The sequence below is a fragment of the Lepus europaeus genome, chromosome 23 (assembly GCF_033115175.1).
Source record: "Lepus europaeus isolate LE1 chromosome 23, mLepTim1.pri, whole genome shotgun sequence".
Classification (NCBI taxonomy): Eukaryota; Metazoa; Chordata; class Mammalia; order Lagomorpha; family Leporidae; genus Lepus; species Lepus europaeus.
The window spans coordinates 10,220,564-10,240,305 of record NC_084849.1 but is presented as its reverse complement, the minus strand read 5'-3'; positions in this window follow the sequence as shown (position 1 = coordinate 10,240,305).

The following is a 19,742-nucleotide window of genomic DNA, read 5'->3' as shown; positions in this document are numbered from 1 at the left end:
GTCAACGCCAGGGCGCTCGCCACGCCGGCAGCACCTGCTGGTGCCAGATGCAGAGTTTCTTGCTTCCTGTCCGTACCAGTCCCCGCCCATCAGCCTGGCGAGAGGACCCGCTGTCACCCCCATTGTGCAGATGGCACAACTGAGGTTCGGAGAGGTAATGGCATTCAGAGCCCAAGCCCTCAGACGTGCAACAGAGCAGAGGCCTCTGTGCCTAGGGGACCTCCCCAGGGGTCCTCCCATCCCCAGGCTTCTGCCTCCTGTTGCTAGCCAGCTCCTACTCCTCCCACAGAGCCCAACTGCGAGGTGCCCATACCTGGGACAGGGACACGTTCCCAGCCACACTGCCCCATCCCGACTCAGCTCTCCCTGTGCTGGGCCATCCTGTGGGGGTCTTGATTAGTAGTATGATTTTGGTTATTTATTAAACACCTAGTGCATGCCCAACCTGGTAATATGGCCTACGTAGTAAGGGTGGTTGTTTGATACCCTAGGGGAATTGGCCCCAGGGGCCCAGAGAGTCTGTAATCCCTGGGTGCTCTTGGAGCCCTCCCATGCACCTACACAGGATTTGCACACAATGCACACGCCCTCCTGTGGACGTAGGTCATCTCCCAATGACGTATAACACCTGCTACAGCTCAAGTGCTATGTAAACTGTTGCTGGCTGCATATCCGGTAAACATGTTTTTTTAATAATTTTCTCTAAAATGAAGACGCTTCACAGACATATCCTTTTTTTGACATTTGTTTATGTATTCATTTGAAAGCAAGAGAGGAAGAGGGAGAGGGAGAGAGAGAGAAAGGTCTTTCATCTGCTGGTTCACCCTCCCCCCAAATGCCCACAACAGTTGGGGCTGCCTAAGACTGAAGCCAGGAGCCTGGAGCTCCATGCTGGCCTCTGACATGGATGCAGGGGCCCAGGCACTTGGGCCATCTTCTGCTACCTCCCCAGGGGCTTTAGCAAGGAGCTAGGTCAGAAGTGGAGCGGCTGGGACTCGAACCGGCACCCATATGGAATGCTGGCACTGCAGGTGGCTTAACCAACTGTGCCACAGTGCCAGCCCAACAAAAAAATTTGAAAATGTCTTTGTCCTGCAATTTCTGAACTCACAGATGTGGAACCCAGAGCCACAGAGGCCGGTGACCCAACCATGCCGATGACAATTGCTGCCCACACGATTTAAGCACGTGCAGGATGCAGGCACTGTAGCGATGACTTCTTGTTACTGCTTGTTGAGCACTTAGCCATGTCCGATTCCACGGTTACGACTACCACCGCCGCCCCTACTTCCCCCACCCATGGCGCGTGCTCACATCCCCAAGCCACCTGCCCCAGCTCATGGCCGGCGAGATCCAGACAGCCGCCCTTGAGGTGGGTCCTCTCCTCAGCCCATTTCTCAGATGAGGCAAGTGGTGCTCAGGCAGGTGCAGGGGCCGAGCCTCCCTTGAGAGCCAGCTAGCGGAGGAGCAGGAATCAGGCCTTCCCTCCCTGCGACCCCCAGCCCCAGCCCACTCGCCCTGCCTCTCTTTGTTCCTGCTTCTCTCCATACACCTGGGCCTCTCCAACCCTCCTGGAAGCTTGCCCAGCGGCGTCCGGTCTGAGCTGTTGATTTCTCTGGCCATCGGCCCGTTTACCCCCAGAGCCCTCCATGGCTGTGCCCTCTTTCCCCTGCCCGCCCTGGCCAGCACACACCCCTGCTCTGTCCTGCTTTTGGGGGTGGGCTGCCTGCACCGCACCCCTGCACAGAGATCCTGGAGAGGGCAGGGCTGGGGCTGCCAGAGCCTGGGGAGATCCTCAGAGGGGTGGGGTGGGGGCCCCCGGGAAGCCCCCAGCTCTGAGGAGGTGGGAGGGGCCCATAGAGGTGCAGGGAACCGTGGGGACAGCAGGGGGGGCTGTGAGGCTGGCCTGCAGGCAGTAGGGGTGGGCTCCCTGGAGAAGCCCTCCTGAGTCCAGGGAGTGTCAGGGCTCAGAGGCTGGAGGGGTGAGGGGAGGCGAGTGCTCTGTGGGTGCAAGGGGAGAAGGGGCAGGACTCTGTGCCACAGAGCAGATGGACATGGGTGTGTGTGTGTATACAGATAGGAGAGAGATGGTGTCCATGTGTGTGTGTACATAGAGGATGGACACGGGTGTACAAGTGTGTGTGTGTACAGATAGGATGACATGGGTGTGTATATGTGTGTGTACAGATAGGATGACATGGGTGTGTATATGTGTGTGTGTGTACAGATAGGATGGACATGGGTGTGCGTGTGTGTGTGTACAGATAGAATGACATGGGTTTGCACGTGTGTGCGTACAGATAGGATGGACATGTGTGTTTATGTATACAGATAGGATGACATGGGCGTGCAAGTGTGTGTATACAGATAGGATGGAGATGGGTGTGTGTGTGCATGTGTACAAATAGGAGGGAGATGTGCATGTCAGAGTAGGATGTGTGGACGTCATGTGTGTGCACGTGTGTAAGAGGGTGTGGCGGGGTGAACCGTGTCTGTCGTGCGTCTGTCTGCACGTGTGGATCCAGGAGACCCACGGAAGACCCGGGGCTGCCCAGGGCCAGGAATCCCGCATGTAAGCCCGGGTGTGGCTGCCCGACTTCCGTGGGCGCGAATGCGCACACAGGGCGATGCCTGTGTGTGTTTTTGTTTCTGGGGCCAAGGGGGGGGTGGCTGCTGTGCGTTTTGGGGGCGGCGGCAGCCCAGCCCGGCACTGCGGTAATTAACAAAGGCCCGGTCCCCCGCCTCTGCCTCCCTGATCTATGCAGGCGCACACAAGGTGAGATGGGATGAATGGCTAATCTCCCAGCGGCTTTGGCTCCTGCGTGCTGCAAAGTTGTGAACAAAATGACTGGCCATGCATTGAGCTGGCTTACACAGCCCTCCATATGGAAATTAAGATAATCCAGGCCCGGCTTTGTGTGGCGGCTGCGCAGGGGAGCTGCGCGGGGAGGGGAGGCCGGGGCGGCTCCGGGCCCTTTTAGAAGAAGAGTTTGCTGCTCCGGCCGGGGAATCCTGCAGGATTTTGTTGGTCAAACACTTGGGAGAATGCTTGCCCACCGCCCCCGCCCCGGGCCTGCTCCCTGCCACCCTCTGGCTGGGGCGCGGCCTTGCCAGGGTTGTCCTACTTGGGCCGGGGTAGGCAGGTTGGAGGCGCAGCACAAAAGCGGGGGGATTATGGGTAAGGTCAGAGGGCGCCGGGGATTAGAGATATGATGTATTAGAAGGGCAAGGCAACCAGGAATACTTGCGGTTCCTCCGAAGCCTGTTAATTGGTGGGAAAAACTCCCCCCTCCAGAGCCCCTCCCACCGCCTCCTCTCGGCCTCCCGGCTCCCGGGTCGGCCTCTTTCTTGCATCCCTGCCTCAGTCTCTGGTCTCTCTTCTGTCTCTGCTTGGCCCCCAACCCCCTCCCAACTGCAGCTCTTCCGACGGGTCGGGTTCCAGAATGTTCTAGATGAGGGGCTGAAATGCGGACCCCCCCACTTCAGACTGCTGGGCTCATATGATGCAGCACACACATGCACACGTATGTATATGTGCACACTGACATCTGTGTGCTTAGAGGATTTACTTGCTTGATTTTCTGATCTATAAAATGGGGTTCAGCAATGGCAAGGGCTTCTTTAGTGATTTTTTAAAAATTTCCTGCTGGACCAAGCACTGTGGCAAGGGGGCAGGGTGGGGACGTGGGTGGGACGCCTCTCTGGGAGCTCACCTTACTTCACAAGGCTCTTGGAGAATGCTTCGTGGCCTTGAAAGATATAAAAGGCTGTCACGGCCAACAAGCAGGCGACACAGACAGGTGCAGGCAAAACCTGGGATTCAGTCGGAGGTGGCTAAAGGTGAGGCGCCTGGTGGGGAGTGAGCTCCCTATTCCTGGAGGCATGCAAGCAGAGACTTGACGATGGAGGGCTTCCTAAGATGGAGAGTCCCATCCCAAGGGCCCGATGTCCAGGCCCTCACTACCGTCAGAACCCCCGGGGCGCTTCGGGAAGGAAGTCTGAGCCGAGTCCACAGAAGTGCAGTGCGGAGCGTGGTCGGGGCCCACGGAGCCGGTGGCTCCTGAAGGAAGCCAAGCTGAGCCCAGGTCCTGAGTCTGGGGGGCAGGGTGGGCCAGGCCAGGGCCCAGGAGGGGAAGCAAGGCTGCAGCACTTGCTTTCAGGCCCGAGGGTCTGGGACCCGAGTCGCCATGTGAAGCCCACCGGGACCTTGTTCTGGTTATGGCTGTAGGGCACACCCTGGAAGATTCCGGACTGGCCTAGCATCTCTTCTAAAACACAAAGAGCCTGGCAGTCTAACACTGAGAACAGGGGTCCGTGTTGGGGCTCGGCGGGTTGGGCCACCCTGCACCTGCGATGCTGGCCTCTCACAGCAGGTGCAGTGCCAGTCTTCCAGCCGGGGCTGCCCCCGCTGCCCGTCCAGCTCCCTGCTACTGTGTCTGGGAGGCAGCAGAGGACGGCCTGAGCGCTTGGGCCCCTGCACCCCCACGGGAGACCCGGATGGAGCTCCTGTTTCCTGGCTTCAGCCCGGCCCAGCCCCAGTTATTAGGGCCATCTGGGGAGTGAACCAGCTGATGGAAGACCTCTCTCTCTCTCTCTCTCTCTCTCTCTCTTTCTCTCCCCCTCCCCTCCTTCTCTCTCTCCCTCTCTCCCTCTCTCTCTTTCTCTCTTTTCCTTGTCTTTCAAATAAATAAATCCATCTTTAAAAAATTACACAATACAGTTGTTCTGCGACCTCATTGTCCGTGTTCCAAGGGCCCAACAGCCATACGTGGCCTGTGACTGCCGCACTGGACAGCACAGAGGGACACCTGCTGGGGTTCCCAGCGGTCCTGCTGCTGACGTTTTCAAGTCATTCAAGTGATTTTGTGGAGGGGGAGGAGGAGGGAGGGAGGACAGGCTCAGTGACACAAGCACGCTGCCAGACTCCTTCCCCTGAGTGCTGGGGAGCGGGGTCAGGCCAGCTGCCCCTGAGATAGCAGCAAAGCAGGTGGGGCTGAGCGTCCGAGGGGGCGTCCCCTCTGCACCTGCCGCAGCTCGCCCCAGAGCCCCTCCCACCCTGGACCCTGGAGGTGGGGGCCACCCAGCTTCCTTCAAGGCCTGTTTTTCCTCCCACAACCCTGCACCCAGGATGACCCCGCTCTGTCTCTGGCACACTGCACGGCTGAGGAAGCCGCTCCCAGGGACATGAATTCCCAAAGCCCTCGCTGCTCCACCCACGTCCCCAAGCCCAGGTGCCGGGCGTCGGTTCTGTTCCTCAAAGCCCGGGTGTCTGCCTCTGGGCTCAGGAGGCTGCAAGTCCGCTTCCCCTGGGAAGCAGGTGCAGCGCTGGGACTGATTTTGACCGAATCAGACGTCCGCAAGCATAAGCACAGCGACTCCTGGCTAAATGCTTCGTCGCGGCTCCTCCACCCTCCGGTGCTCCGTCCCCGGGCCGTGTGGATTGCAGACACAACTGTGGAGGTGGCAGTGTCACTGTTCCTCCAGCTGGGTCTCTCAGGGACTCCAAAGGGCAGAGCCGCACCTGCCGATGTCCCCGCACGAGGGAGATGAACTTTGCTTGGGGCTGCCGCTGTGACACAGCAGGTGCAGCCGCCACCTGCGATCCGCTTCCCATATCCAAGCGCCGGCTCGAGTCCTGGCTGTTCTGCTTCTGATCTGGCTCCTTGCAAAAGCCCCTGGGAAGTCAGGGGAAGATGGCCCAAGTGCTTGGGGCCCTGGCACCCGTTTGGGAGACCCGGATGGAGTTCCATGCTCCTGGCTTTGTCCTGGCCCAGCCTGGGCTGTTGTGGCCTTTTGGGGAGTGAACCAGTAGATAGAAGATATTTCTGTTTCTGTCTCTGTCACTCTGTCTTTAAAATAAATTAAGTCTTGAAAAAACAAAACTTGCTTGTTTTGTTTTGTTTTGTTTTGTTTTTTTGACAGGCAGAGTGGACAGTAGAGGGAGACAGAGAGAAAGGTCTTCCTTTTGCCATTGGTTCACCCTCCAATGGCCGCCGCGGTAGCGCGCTGCGGCCGGCGCACCGCGCTGATCCGATGGCAGGAGCCAGGTGCTTATCCTGGTCTCCCATGGGGTGCAGGGCCCAAGCACTTGGGCCATCCTCCATTGCACTCCCAGGCCACAGCAGAGAGCTGGCCTGGAAGAGGAGCAACCGGGACAGAATCCGGCACCCCGACCAGGACTAGAACCCGGTGTGCCGGCGCCGCAAGGCGGAGGATTAGCCTACTGAGTCGCGGCGCCGGCCAAAACTTGCTTGTTTTAAACCACCAGATGGTTGGACTGTTTGTTATGCAGCAAAACCTAACCTATACTGACCGAAGCAACCCAGTTCGTTCTCTCCCAGGGGCTGCCAGGGGCAAGGTGTGCAATGCCTGCGACTCACATCACTGTTGGATGAGCAGCTGTGGGCTCACCAAGGCCATTAAGCTCCCTCTGCCCTGAGCATGTCCTCTCTGACCCCACCATACCCAGCGCATCATCCAGACGTGAGCTCTGGTCAGAACACTAAGACTGGAGCTCACGGGCCACACCGAGAGCCGTGGCCAGAATTCCGGCGGGTCACCAAGCTGCCTCCTCTGCCGCACCAAACACTGGCCAAGCATGGCAGACTGGCGCAGGGCCCGGAGAGGGTTAGTGATGTCATGACCGAAAGCCCAGGTCGACACACACAGGGCCCCACGGAAAAGGCATCCGCTCCTCTCCAAATAAGAGGGACTCATGGCTAATTATGCCAAAGCCTTCCTGGCTAGTAGCCGCAAGATCTTGGAAGGGCTGGTAGAATGTTTTGGTTTTTAAGAAAATAATTACACAATGAGTTGATAGTCAGAGGACTCTTGAGTTTCTGTTCCCTTTTATTCCAATTCCAAATGTTGGGGGTTTCTTGGGGGGCGGGGCTAACACTGTATTTTGTACTTTGTATGTAATTTGCATGACATTCCTTACTACACAGGGGCAATGTCAACAAAAACCGATAGGAGATCGTTCTGGTCTTTGCATTTCCCAGGATGCCCTGGGGCCCAGGGGGAAACTGAGGGCTGGCCTCTGGCTCCTTGGAACAGAGAATGCGAGAGGCTGGCGTGAGGATCTGGTCTCCGGGGGAGGCCGACAGGACCTGGGGAGACCCTCGGTGCCCAGCCGTGCCCCCAGCTGGCAGCCGAGGACCAAAGCATCAGGCCTGCTCCATCAACCAGTGCCCACACAGTCCCCGCCCGCCAGGCCTGCCGGCAGCCCTGCACCTATGCTCACTCCTCCGGTGTGAACCAACAAAACGCGCTGGGAGGATTTTGCACGGCCTCCGAGGTTGGGCCTAACAGGCCCAGAGCTTCCTTCTCTGCCCCTTGCCATGTTCCCACGTGGAGCCCGAGCTGTCTGCCAAGAAGTCTGCCTGCCAGGGCCGGCATGTGCTTGGGCCACCTGCATCTCAGGCTAGGGTGCCCAGGTTCGAGTCCCAGCCCCGCCACTGCCGATTCCAGCTTCCTGGTCCCGAGCTGACGGCACAGCAAGGTGGACTGTGGTTCCAAAAGGCCTGTTGTGTTAGCGGGCTGCCCCCGGGCATCACAGCTGCATTGAGAACCGTGAGAGCTCCCCTTAGAGCTTTGCAGCAAGGAAGTGGGCTTTGGCGACGGGCGCACATCTGGTCTGAAGACCAGCAGCTCGCCCAGCTCCCCTGCTCTCCCTGGGTCCCAGCGAAGTGGTGGAGGTGAGTGCTTACCTATGGAGGCCTTGCGATGTGGTTCACCTGATGCTTGCTTGATGATACAAACTCTAGAGAGCTCCAGCCATCCCTCGCACACGCGCCCCCTTGAGTCCACACCAGCTCCTCCTAACTCGGCTGTAGATGGTGAGCGGACCCCGCTTCCTCTTTCTATATCTCGGACCAGCCCTGGGCCCATGGCGATTTTCTCCTCCGTGTGACTCATGCCACAGACAGAGCTGAGTGCCAGCTCCTGCAGACGTAAAAGGCACTGACAGGGGGCAGGGTGATCAGGACGGGTGGCCCAGGGGCCTAACGAGTCCCCCGGAAAACTCAGATCCACGCACAGCTTAGTCTCAGAGGATTGAGGAGTTTGGATCTTCCATCCCGCACAGCAAAAAAAAAAAAAAAAGGGGGGGGGGAGGGTTTTGATTGGCAGAACCGGAGGTGGGTGAGTAGAAGGAAGTTCTTAAATCAGAGTCCTCCCGCCAGAGCGCGTGCATGCCTAACATCGCGCAGGTGCCGGGACCCGCGATACATCATCATCCATAACCGTAATGTGGCGTCACACATCAGCTGCTCGTGATGAATGGCGGATCATCCGGCCATCATATTTTATCATGTAGCATCATGACATCTGCTCGCATCATGGATCATCACGTGACGGACACGCGGCATCCTCACCGAGAAGGAGCCTCCCCACAGGTATTTGTTTAAATATATACACGTGTGTGTGTGTTCGTGTGTGTGTGTGTGCATGTGTGTGCACTGCTGCTTTGGTTAGAAGAAAAGGAGCTTGTTTGCAGGCCCTGGAGAAGAACTTGAGAGGAGATGGGAAGATGCCCAAGCCACACAGACCGTGGCTCCTCCTCCAGGAAGCGCGCCTGGGGCCGGGCACCCAGAAGAGGCATTTGGCACTGGGCGTCAAGTTGGTCCAAAGAGCAGCACCTCGGGTCCCACTGGATCTGCTGAATCGGGCTCTGCTTTTTGTTAAAATGGCCCGGAGATCTGCGCGCACACACGACAGCGTAAGGGGCGCTGTCCAGGGAGATGCTCGGGTGTAGCTGCCTCCAGGTAGACAGCGGTGACCCCACCCCCTGTGTGTGCACCCCTGGCCCCGCTCACACCAGGCAGCGGCACCCGGGGATGCACACGGTGAGGCTCTGAGCTCAGCCAGGGGCTGCCAGGCTGTGAGAGTTGCTATACAAGTCGATCTTTATTCTTTGCTTTCTGTGTGATTGTTCTTTATTTCTACTTTTTTTTTCTATTATTTTTTTTTTTAACAGGCAGAGTGGATAGTGAGAGAGAAAGACAGAGAGGAAGGTCTTCCTTTTTGCCGTTGGTTCACCCTCCAATGGCCGCTGTGGCCGGCGCATCTCGCTGATCCGAAGCCAGGAGCCAGGTGCTTCTCCTGGCCTCCCATGCGGGTGCAGGGCCCAAGCACTTGGGCCATCCTCCACTGCCTTCCCGGGCCACAGCAGAGAGCTGGCCTGGAAGAGGGGCAACCGGGATAGAATCCAGCACCCCAACCGGGACTAGAACCCGGTGTGCCAGCGCCACAAGGCGGAGGATTAGCCTGTTAAGCCATGGCGCCGGCCTGTTCTTTATTTCTGTATTCCTCACGTTTGAAGGCAGAGAGACAGAGAGATCTTCCAGCCCTTGGTTCACTCCCCAGATGCTCAGAAGCTGACTGGGCCAGGAGCTCCATCCAGGTCTCCCACGTCGGTGGCCCCCATGTTTGGCCAGCACCTGCTGCCGCCCAGGTGCATGTTCACAGGGAACTGGAGTTGGGAACAGAGCCAGAACTTGAACCCAGGCTCTCTCACAGGGGACCCGGACATCGCAAGCGGCATCTTCCCTGCCGTGCTACGTGCCCACCCCTGTATCCCACAGAACTTTTCTTTGTGGGGTCACCAGGAAGTAGAATTACCTAAATAGATACTTATTCCCATTCTCAGCTTTTTAAAAAAAAATTGACTTATTTGCTTGAAAGGCAGAGTTACAGAGAGACAGAGAGAGAGGTCTTCCATCTGCTGGTTCACTCCCCAAATGGCCACAACGGCCGGAGCTGGGCCAATCCAAAGCCAGGAGCCAGGAGCTTCTTCCTGGTCTCCCAAACAGGTGCAGGGGCCCAAGCACTTGGGCCATTTTCCATTGCTTTCCCCAGGCCATAGCAGAGAGCTGGATCAGAAATGGAGCAGCCAGGACTCAAACCAGCACCCATATGGGATGGCAGCACCGCAGGCCAGGGCTTTACCCACCACGCCAGCGCGCCGGCCCTCCCATTTTCATGTGTAGCATCTGCTTTCTGGCTTCTTCACCCATCTACATACAAACCCACACATATTTTCTTGCCAGTACTGCTAGGAAATAGACACATGGATTTGCAGAGAAACGCAAATCAAACAGCGAGTATTCCAGTCCACGGCAACCTCAGCCCCATTGACACATGGGCTGGAGCCCCTTCCCCCAGAGATGGTGCTAGGCACCAGAGGGTGTTTTGCCGGGTCTCTGCCTGCACCCCCCCCAGCCACTCATTTTCCTTCACCAAAAATAGCTCTGGACGACGCCGGACGTCCCTGGAGGTCACAGTCGCCCTGACAGAGAACGAGGGTCCCAGCCTGACACTTGGGGACTTCGAGCAGCATGACACGGGACCCCCCGACTCCTGTCCCCTCTTCCCGAGATGTGTGCAGCCCGCAGTGACCATGGAGATTGGGGCAGCTGCTGGCTGATCAGCACCTTCCACCAGCCAGGGCCGGGCGTGCCCCCGCGTGGACCCACGGGTGAGTGTGTGTGTGTGTGTGTGCAAGGAGTGCGCCTGCGTCACTGCGGTAATTCTTTTATCTTCTTCTCACACCCTGGGCGTTATGAACATTCATCAGAATAATTGACGCGGATGAAATTAGCACTTCCTGCTATGTCGGGCAGATAAACTTTGCTGAATATTGATTTCGCACAAAGAAAGTGACATGTGCTTGGGCCTAACCCTTTATCTGGCCCGGCCAGCGAATGCAGCAGGCGGGGGCCGGGCTGGCCGCCGCAGGTGGAGACGCGGCCGAGAGAATTACTTTTATCTCTTCTTGCACAAGAAGACAAGGGAAGATAAGCAGCCGCAGGGAGAGCGCGCACAGCCCTGGGCACTGGGGAAATCCACAGAAGGCGTGGGACCGGGCACCTCTCCGGGGACTTGGGGGACAGCAGCTCATGAATTCAGAAGAGGCAGGAGGAGCGGACTTGCAAAGGCCGTGACGGGGTGGCCAGCCCCAGGATCGAATCCCAGCCCTGCCCCAGGAGGAGCAGGGTGCCCCTTGGTCCCTGCTGCTGGCCGGGGACAGGAGGGTTTCCCGGGATGCGGAAGCCACGCGGGCCCAGGGGAGCCAGGCAGACGCAGCACCTTGCATATCAGCTCCATGATGGGGGGCTGCTGGGCCTCAGTTTCCCCACCTGTACACCCAAGAGAGAGGAGACCTATGCCGCTCACCTGGGCGAGGGAGGTGCAGAATGGAGTCCTCAAGAGCACCTCCTCCCGGAAGCCCCCCGAGCACACAGAGACCTCCGCACCCCACGAATGCCGGGACCCCGACAGCCCACCTTCACCCCGGCTGAGAAACCAGGAACTTCCCGTCTGCTGCGAGCAGGCGCCAGGCACGGCTCTGCAGCAATGCCTGGAGAAGTGGGAAATGCTTTAGCTCCCTGAGAGTTCCAAGTCCCGTTTGCTGAAGACCTGCTACGTGGCAGGCACTGTGTCACAGCCGTGAGAGCGGACAGCAGACTGGCGCGAACCACCTCCTTCTCCACCTCCTCCCTGGGGCATCCCGGGGCAGCCTCGGGCCAGGATCCCCTTAGCTGCCTGTCTGGCCACACCCTAGGCCCATGGAGGAGCATCGGAGTCTCAGGCCAGCCTGGGGGGGCTGGGGGCACTGCCATGCCTGAGTCTCTGCCTGCGGGACAATCCTGGGGAGGGCAGCGGGAAGAAGAGGGGAGGGCTTGGGGGAAGCAGGCAGGGTGGTGCAGTGGTCTGAGCGGCTCTAGACCCAGCTCGCTCGGCAGCATCAGAGCAGGAAGACACAGAAGGTGTGGAAGCTTGCTTTGCCTTATTTCCCACGGCTGCTGGGGCCAGCGTTGTGGTGCAGTCGGTTAAGCCGCAGCTAGGGACCCCTGCACCCCAAATCAGAGTGCAGCTCCGAGTCCCGGCTGCTCCACTTCCGATCCAGCTCCCTACTGATGCACCTGGGAGGCAGCGAATGACGGCCCGAGTGCCCGGGCCCCTGCACCCACACGGGAGACCCAGAGGTTGCTTCTGGCTCCTGGCTTCAGCCTGGCCCAGCCCCATTGTTGCAGTTTTGGGGAGTGAACCAGCAGATGGAAGACCTCTCTCTCTCCCTCCCTCTCCCTCTCTCTCTCTCCCTCCCTCTCCCTCTCTCTCTCTCCCTCCCTCTCCCTCCCTCTGCCTTGCAAATAAATAATTTAAAAACCCAGAGGTGCTGCATTGTGTGACATCAGTGACCCCAGGGGCTGCGCACTGTGGATCCACCAACCACCACAGGGACAATGCTGTGACAAAGTCACCTCCTCTCAGGAGCCCTCCCTGATGACCCCAGGCTACAGTCTCCCATGGGCTGGTGGGCTCACAGGCAGAGGCGGGGCCTACGACCTGCTCCTCTGCACGCCCACCCAGGGCCATGTTTGCAGGCAGCTCCCCCACCCCCACCCCGCCACGGGACCCCCAGGATCCCTCCCTGCTGCCTCCTCCAGTGACACCTGCTCCACAAGCAGTAATGACGACATAGCTGGAAAGGAGCTGGGCCGGGCTGGCTCGAGGCGGCGGCTGCCCTGCCTTGCAGAGTTCAGCTAGCCTGGGTGCCAGCCCTCCTGTGGCATCCAGGGTGAACTGTCCTGGCTGACGGCCGGAGGGGAGGCGCCCAGCACGGGGCTGGGGACACGGAGGCGGGCCTGCCATCCTCACGGAGGTCACAGCACTAGCACCCCCTCTGCCAAGCGGGAGATGGCATTGGATCATTCCGATGCCCCCGGCCTGGCCAAGCCTTGGCCTTGACAGCACAGGGGTCAACGGGGCTTCTGCCCTGACGGGCTCCCCCCAGAGTCCGCCACCCCTGGCCGCCTATGCTGCCAGTGGCCCCCTGGTGGCGGCTCCGCCACCCCCCCCCTCCGGCCATTCCCCAAGCCTCGTGTCCCAGCGGGGGGCCATGGGGCTCCGGCTAATTGCAAATCATTTCTCAGGGCTCCCTGCTGCTCAGCTAAATTCGCTGGAACTAATGTGTCCCGAAACAAATTTCACAGAAGAGCCGGGGCGATTACATGACGCCCGGTTCCCTCCCTCCACAGCCGAGGCCGGGCCGGGGACAGCCGGGACTGGGGGGGCTGGGGGCTGGGGGCGGGAGGCATGGATGCTGGTGTCCCCTCTGGGACCAGATTGGTCCTCCTTCCCTCCCCCATCCAACCCTCCTGGCTGGGCCCTCCGGCTCCTCGACCTGCCCATGGCTCCCCCAGTGCCCGGCCCCTTCCCTGAAGTTAGGGTCCCCACCCGAGCTCCAGCACTCGCTGGCTGTGTGTCCTCAGGGAAACCTCTTGGCCTCTCTGAGCCTCTGTTTCCTCCTCCCTGAGGAGTGAGGCCACTGCACGTGCCAGGCGTCGGGAAGCTCCTGCGAGAAGATGGAGGGTAAAGCTCTCCCGTGGGCCCAGTGTGCAGCTGGGGGCTGGCGCTGTGGCACAGTGGGTTAAGCCACCGCTTGCAATGCTGGCTTCCCATATGGGTGCCGGTTCGAGTCCAGGCTGTTCCTCTTCTGATCCAGCTCCTTGCTAACACACCTGGGAAAGCAATGAAAGATGGCCCAAGTGTTTGGACCAGGATGGAGTTCCAGCCTCCTGGCTTCAGCTTGGTACATCCCCAGCCACTGTAACCATTCGGGGAGTGAAGAAGCTGATAGGAGATCCCTCTCTCTCTCTCTTTCCCTCTCTCTCTCTCTCTCTCTCTCTGCCTTTCAAGTAAATAATTTTAAAAAATCCAAATCCAGTGAGTAAGCTGACAGGTGCTTTCTAAGCCCCCAGACCCTGTCTAAGGTGCTGAAAAGCCAGCAGCAGCCAGACAAGCCCATCTCCGACCCCAGCTGACATTTACATGGGACGGACAAGCAAGACACAAGATTGTATCCCGGTGTGCTGAGTGCAATTCCGACAACACAAAAGGGCTTCAGAATGCACGTGGAAAAATAAAGCTAAAGATGAGTTCATTCTGGTGCAAAAATGCCCCAGGACTCTTGCATAGTGTTTTCATCATAGGCATTTGCCTCTAACTTAGTGAAGACACAGATGATACACAGAGTGCTGGCTGTCTTAGAGAGCTCGGTCCCCAGCTGGTGACATTTCCTCAGGGAACGTGGTGACAAGAGACAGGGAGGCCTGGGCCACTGTGCGCCGGGAAGAACCAGCAAGTGCAAAGGCCCTGAGGCAGGGACGAGCTGGGCTGGACTGAGCCACACCAGCCTCACAGGCAGAAGGGAGGACTTTAGACCCGGCTCCGCAGCCCCTGGAGGGTTTCAGGTGGGAAACAGTCAGAGTCGTACAAGCTCCCTGTGGCTGGGGCTCGGCTGCGGGTGGAGACAGGGCACCGTGGGTGGGGGTCAGCCCCAGATGGAGACAGGGCACCGTGGGTGGGGCTTGGCCCCAGGTGGAGACAGGGCACCGTGGGTGGAGGTCGGCCCCAGGTGGAGACATGGCACTGTGGGTGGGGCTTGGCCCCAGGTGGAGACAGGGCACCGTGGGTGGGGGTCGGCCCCAGGTGGAGACAGGGCACCGTGGGTGGGGGTCGGCCCCAGGTGGAGACAGGGCACCGTGGGTGGGGGTCGGCCCCAGGTGGAGACAGGGCACCGTGGGTGGGGATCGGCTACAGGTGGAGACAGAGCACTGTGGGTGGGGGTTGGCCCCAGGTGGAGACAGGGCACTGTGGGTGTGGCTTGGCCCCAGGTGGAGACAGGGCACTGTGGAGACCCAGAGACGAGAGCAGCGACCTGGAGACAGGGAGCCGTGCGCCCAGGCGGCCCTGCCAGCGACAGTCAGTGTGGAGTTCCGGCCGGCCTTCGGCTCATTGCACCACCATTAGCTGCTCGGGAGCCATGGCAGAGGGAGCTGCAGCTAAGGCTCGCTCCTGCGACGTGCAGGACCCCCACGGGGCATCCTTTGCAAGGGGAACAACCTCCCCTAATTTATCTGCCTCATAGGTTCAGTCCCCTTCCCTCCGAGTGCTGCGTGCCGTCTCTGTTCCTGCCCAGGAATGCAAGGCTCTTGGAGAAACCATAATGCGGGGTTTTACCCATGAGGGCCATGCTCTCCCGTCAGTGAGCACCTTCGGGGGCGAGGGTGTGGGAGTCATTGTCCGGCCCCGACACAGGAGCAGCAGGAGGTTGACAACCAAACCAGTAACCTTGCTGCAGGCCACACAGCACGCCATGAATCTCCATTTGCTTTATTATCGTCCCCATTTCACAGATGGGGAAACTGGGGCTCACAGAGGTTAAGCCACTTGCCCAGCACCACAGAGCCTGCAAAAGCCAGGACTCAACACAACTGAACCCGTGTTCTGAAATACAAGGTTTCTTTCTTTAAAAAAAAAATTTATTTACTTATTTGAAAGTCAGGAGTTACACAGGGAAGGAGAGGGAGAGAGAGAGAGAGAAAGAGAGAGAGAGGTCTTCTATCCAATGGTTCATTCTCCAATTGGTCACAATGGCCAGAGCTGAACCGATCTGAAGCCAGGAGCCAGAAGCTTCCTCCGGGTCTCCCACGCAGGTGCAGGGGCTCAAGGACTTGGGCCATCTTCCACTGCTTTCCCAGGCCACAGCAGAGAGCTGGATCGGAAGAGGAGCAGCCGGGACTCGAACCGGCGCCCATATGGGATGCCAGCACTGCAGGTGGCGGCTTTACCCGCTGTGCCACAGCGCCAGCCCCTGCAAGGTTTATTTCATAAGGAAGGAGGGAAGGGAGGAAGGCTTGGGGGGAATACCCAGAAGTCAAATCCCTTCCTCTGCCATCCGGAGCTTCTCTGGACCTTAGATGATCCTTCTGACCCAAGAAGTCCAGCTACGACCCCGCCCCTGCCACTCCGGGAGCTGCTTCTGCCTCGCAGGCTGTCCCTGTGTCCCAGTCTCTCCTCCAGCCAGGGCGGGGCTGGGGGGGGCTGCTTATCGGGCCCCTAGGAGCACAGACACACAGGAGCGAGCTGCCTCCTGCGACCCCACCTGCCCCCGGCCTCATGAATGCAGTGTCGGCCCAGATAATCCCAGAGCCGCGGAGATGACATAAAAAAGTGGGGAGTCGGGGCGGGGCGGGGTGGGGGAGGAGGAGGAGATTACAGGAAAGAGGACGGGCTGCCCGGCTTGGCTCCTTATCTGACGTGCAGCAGGCCTGGCTGGGGGCTTTCTCTCTCCAGGGGGAGGAAGGGTTGCCCCCTCCGCACAGGCCCCGCACCCCGGGAGGCCCCAGACAAGGCCCATCCCTGCTGGCTGGGAGGGGGGACTGGATCCCGGCCAGAGAGGAGGGGGAGGTGGAGGAGGCTGGGGGAGCCGGGGAGCGGGCATGTCCCAGGATGCTGGAAGCCACACTGGACAACCGGGTTACTATGGTGACGCTGGACTCCGGAAGACACCCCTGCTGGGGGCAGGGGCCACGCTGAAGGGCTTAGCCAGGAAGGAAGAGGAGGAACAGGAGAGAAGAAAAGGCAGCGCGGGGCGAGGGGAGAGCCAGCGCTCCCTGGGAGCACCTGCTTCCAGCCGCCGAGCCTCCTGTGTACCCATTTTACAGATGGGCAAACCCAAGCTGGGGCTTATTAAGTAACTACCCGTTAGGCATCCCTGATACAGACAAGCCACACCCAGTCGCTCACAGGCCAGGGGCTTGGAGGGGGCCTGGGTGTGAAGTCACACATGCCTTCCCCACCCCATCCACACACCCCCAGGGGCTGCTCAGGGCCTCCGCCCCGCCAGCTGGGGCAGTCAGGATGGAACTGCCCTGGTGATTGTCACAGGGGTCACAGGAGATCACAGGACGTCTCTGCTCCCGACCCAGGGCCAGGGGCACGTCTCCAGATGGATGCCAAGGGGACACCCCCCACCCCTCCCTTTGTGAATTGCTGAGTGTAGGGGGGGCGGTTAATGACCTGCGACTTTCCCTTCAGGAGCCTGACTTGGGGACATGTGGGGCCCCTGGCTGGGGCAGCAGACCCCCCTGTCACTCTCAGTGGAAAGCCGCAGGCCTGGGGGTGGCTCCACTGTCCAGCTCCCCTCTGTTCTGTCCGGGGTATAGACACCCCCCCGAGGACTCTGTGCACCGCCCCAGCGGGTTAAGCCCAGAGACCAACACTCGAGTAACTCTACATAGATGAACGAGCCTGCCTCGGGGAACCGCCTGTACCAGCCCGGTACCTCAGCCTCCACATCTGTACATTGGGCCCAATCCCTGCCTGTGCTCAGTGCCCCGGGGACGCAAGGGAAACTGTGTGTGTGTGCACGCACGAGTGCATGTGTGTGCCCGCATGGATGTGCACACACTTCCAGGACTGCCAAGTGCTCTAACAGGGGAAAGGGTGAGGGAGCAAGCCTTTCCTGGCCCCTGAGAGTCACCAGGGCAGAGGGGGACCCAGCAGGGCTCAGGCCCTTTGTTGTCCTAAAGGTGCCAGCCAGACAGGTGAGGGCCAGGGCTGTGGGCCCGCCCAGGGCAGCATCGCTCTTTGTCCTGGAGACCAAGACGGAGAGAGGGACAGGGAGGCAGACACACAGGGCCAGGGAGGCCGAGAGAGACGGAGGGAGTCAGGGGAGCAGAAGGGGAGAGGGGATTGGCAGGCGGACCGAGCTCATCAGAGACAGAGACACACGGGTAGGCAGAGGCGGGAGGCGGAGAGGTGGACGGACAGACAGAAGCCGGATCTAGCTCAGGGGAGAGCTGACGAGACAGGGCTCAAAGACAGAGGGGCGCACACACCACGGGCAAGCCCCCCAGGCTCCACGCGCCCACTCCACAGCATCCGGTCTTCACTGCTCTCTCCATTGCTTTCTTCCCTCCCTCCCGCCCCCTCCAGGCCCCTAGCCTCTGCCTCAGCCCCCTCCCCATTCCAGCCGGCCTAACCCCACCCCCCACCCCCGCTAGCCCCCCAGCCCCTCCAATCCTGCCTGCACCCCCTGTCTCAGGCCCTGTTAAGTCTGCCTGACTCCACCCCCCCACCCGGCTGCCTTCCCTCAACCCCCTCCTCTCCTCCAGCCGGCCTGAGCCCCCCAGCCCCTGCCGCCCATCCTCCCTGCGCCCCCACCCCCTGATCCGCCCTCCCCAGCCCCCCCCCAATCCTGCTGCGCCGCCCCCTCCGGTTGCCGCCCGCTCCCTGCTCCAGCCCCCGCCCGCCCCGCCTGTGCCCCCTCCCTCCGGTCCCCGCGGCCCACCCCCAACCTTGCGAACACGACAGGGTTTTCTGGCGCCTTTGTGGCCGGCCCGAGGTGCGCGGCGACAATGGCGGGGTGACGGGGGTTAATTCGCGCGCGGAGGTAGGACGCGCGGGCGCCGCGCCGAACAATGCGGGCGGCGCGCTTTTGAGCGCGGCCATTGTGCGCTGTGTGAAACGCGAAATCTGTTCCCCGCGCGCCCAGATGCGGGCCGGCCGGGGGCGGCGGGCGGGCGGGCGAGGTGTGAGCGCGGCGGGAGCAGCCGGGCCGGGGCTGCGCGGCGCCTTCGCCTTGCCTTTAACCCCCTCTCGTCCTCCCTGCGCCCTTGAACTCTGAGCTGGGGAACTGGGGATGGGGGAGGGGGCGGGAGGAGGTCAAGGGTGTCCTCTGTGCCTCCCCCCAAGGTGGGCCCTCGTGGCAAGCCCCTGCACTCCGCTGAACACTCGCCTGACTCCAGGACCTCAGGGGGTCTTGAAGGTGCCTCAAGATCACAGGCACACCCCCACCTCCCACCCCCAGCAGCACAGGGTCAGCTTGTGGGATGAGACCAGGCTCCAGCCAGCAACGCGCCCCCTTGGGTGACAAAGGCTGAGCTGTGTCACCTGTGGGAGTCATCTGCCGTCTTGCTGGCCATCCTTGGAATGGGGGTGATCCCGCCATGACCTATGGCCACACAAAGGCACCTCACGGATCCCCGGACTTTAAGCTTTCACTACCACAGGTGCACACGGTATCAAACAGCCCCTGACCGAGCTTCCCTTAGTCTCCCACTGCCCCCGTTTGCTAGCTCTAAAATGGAGTGCCCTAAATTCCCTCCCTTCTGCGAGCCTCCCTGCTGGGCTCCGGCAGGTGCACCTCTGTCCCTGGCAGCACGGTTTGCATCCAGGCCTTTTTCCTTGGAGAAGGACTCTCTCTGGGTGGCACCACCCTGCCAGGGCCCCCACCCCCACCTCTCCTCTCACTGCTTCTGCTCACCAAACCCCAAGGACTGAGAATTGGGGGTCCTCCATTCCGGAAGGATGTGTTGGCAGGAGGGGAGACGGCCACCAAGGAGTGAGAGGACCGCTGGGGCAGGAGGGGGACTCCATGGGGTGACCGAGCATGTGTACCTCTGCCAGGTTCTTGCTCACTTTTGTGAAGGGCTGAGATGATTCTTCTAGAACCACGGACGGGAGGACAGAGCCCAGAGAAGCTACCTGGAAGATGCCAAAGCTCTTCTGGGACAGATGGAAGCTGCAGACGCCTACCCCAGAAGCAGGCTTGTTTGCACACAGCACATTTTACGTATGTCCTCGGGGGCGGAGGGGGGCTCCCACTTCCTCCCCAGCACCCCCGAAGCCCCGTGAGAAGCTCCGCACCTGCAGAGAACATTCAGAGCTGGACCACAGGACTCGGCTTTGCCGTGGGCCAAACACGTCGGTCAGGCCCGTGGACTTCCTGTGGCCTTGAGAACCAGGGAATGACTGGGGGTGACTGCTCCTATACCCGGCCCCCACGCCACAGCTGGATAGTGGGGTGGCCCCAGCGTCGTCTGGGTGGGACATGTGCGTGGTGAGCCTGATACCCCGTGAGATGTGGGTGTGGGTGGTCCCTGGGGCGGGGG